The 1,860-nt window shown below is 39.4% G+C and overlaps 1 pseudogene; it reads left to right on the top strand.

Moving 5' to 3' along the window:
• Positions 1-1,481: 1,481 nt before the first annotated feature.
• Positions 1,482-1,635, top strand: LOC149454105 (U2 spliceosomal RNA; annotated as a pseudogene).
• The last annotated feature ends 225 nt before the right edge of the window (positions 1,636-1,860 follow it).

Below are 1,860 nucleotides of genomic sequence, written 5' to 3'. Positions count from 1 at the left end.
TGGATGTTTGACTTACTGTTGTGGTTTCATCCTTCTAACCTTATGTCACTACAGGACACAACAGTGACATAGGGGTTGCAGGATGGAAGAAGAAGGGTGTGGTGGGGGACACAGACATCCAACACCCAAGCTGGACCAATGTAACTGTAGAAAATACTATACCTGGAATTCTACTTTAAGAATTTTCAGGGTGCTGCTTCTACTACACACTTCTGGGTGTGTCGGATAGCAACGTTTATCCCCACCAGCCTTTGTAGTTTCTCCCACAACAGGAAACTGAAGTGATCCAGGGGTTGCTTTAAAAATCTACCAACAAAATGTAATATTGCGTAAGAAAAAAAGCAATGAGAATGGCTGTTTTTCTCCTATGTGAATGAATTATTAGGCAAAAGAGCAAATGATCCACATTACAATTCATCCCATTATAGCTCCAAAGGTCCTCTTGTTATAGTGCACTGTGGGACCAGAGCAATTAGTGGAGCTGAGCGAATAATTAAAAATCTGCTCTGCTGGCATTTCAGCCACTCCTGCAACCCTGTTAGCAGATTTTAGATCTGAAAATTTACTTTTAATTAATTTTTTTTTTTTTAGTTAAAAAAAGTTCCCAGGTGACTGCCTACTGCCTCCCTCTGGTATAGAAATCCATTGATCTATATATCCATTAAGATATACATTTTTTTTTTTTTTAAATAAGTTTGATTCTGAAATTAAAAAGGACAAATGTAGGCCTCTAGCCCCTTTAGTTCATCAAAACCTCACATCTTGTCCCATGTCGGTTCTCACCTTTAGTATCTATCCTGGTCTGGAAGCAGATTTTGAAGCATTAACTTTTAAGATTAACTTTTGTCCTTGTACTGTGCTGAGTTGTAATGCACACATTCTGAAGCGCTAAAATGCATGTGTCATGGCTCGCCATAGTAAAGATGTCTGTTCCCATCTCAATGCAGCAGTGCTTTTTTCAACCTACATACAGTATGTGCTTTTTTGCGATACATGTCCATTTTTTTTTTTAGCATTTTAATGTGGTGGGAGGCCCATAGAAGTCAATGGCAGTGCATCAAATGATAAATAACAGGCCTCGGCTAACGGCTAACACTGAAAATGCACAAAAAAAGGCCAATGCAAAAGGCAAATGCATATTGATGCATTTAGAGCGTACGTCAGTGCACATGTGGGTGCTTTATGCAATCCATGGTGCATGACAGTGTACATACTTCTCTTCAAATGCATCTCAATGGATAGTTGTACATGGCAGTGGTGGGTCTCGGGAGTTTTATTATGCAGGCTCTGCACGCTGTAGCCTAATTGCTACAAATCTTATTTCAATGCCTGAATGCTTAGAAATATTGCTTTTGGAATAAGAACAAATAAAGAGGGTGACTCTCCCTAGCAGGGACACACACAGCGATAAGAACCCGACAGAGATTGGAACCCCTCATCAGTTTATCCAAAACTAAAAAATAAAATGTTTCAGCTTCAGCTATGCTTTTCAGCCTTTTGGCTGAGATCAAGTGTAGTATCTGTTCTCATCAGTTTTTGGAGACAGTACACAGATTCCCTTCACCATTTTGGGAAACTGGTTAGTAATTATTACTTTTATTATTATTATACAAGATTTATATAGCGCCAACAGTTTACACAGCGCTTTACAGCATCAGGGCAGACAGTACAGTTACAATACAAATTAATACAGGAGGATTCAGAGGGCCCTGTACATTAGAGCTTACAATCTAAGGGGGAGGATCAATTGATACAAAAGGTAATAACTGTGGGGGATGGGCTGATGAAGAAAATACATGTACAGTTGCTAGATGGGGACAGTATAGGCCTTGCTGAAGAGATGAGTTTTTAGGGATTGTC

The sequence above is a fragment of the Staurois parvus genome, unplaced genomic scaffold (assembly GCF_062004578.1).
Source record: "Staurois parvus isolate SC_StPar_1 unplaced genomic scaffold, SC_StPar_1.0 ptg000438l, whole genome shotgun sequence".
Taxonomy (NCBI): Eukaryota; Metazoa; Chordata; class Amphibia; order Anura; family Ranidae; genus Staurois; species Staurois parvus.
The sequence above is the reverse complement of the archived record's forward strand: the minus strand, read 5'-3'. Positions and strand labels throughout refer to the sequence as shown.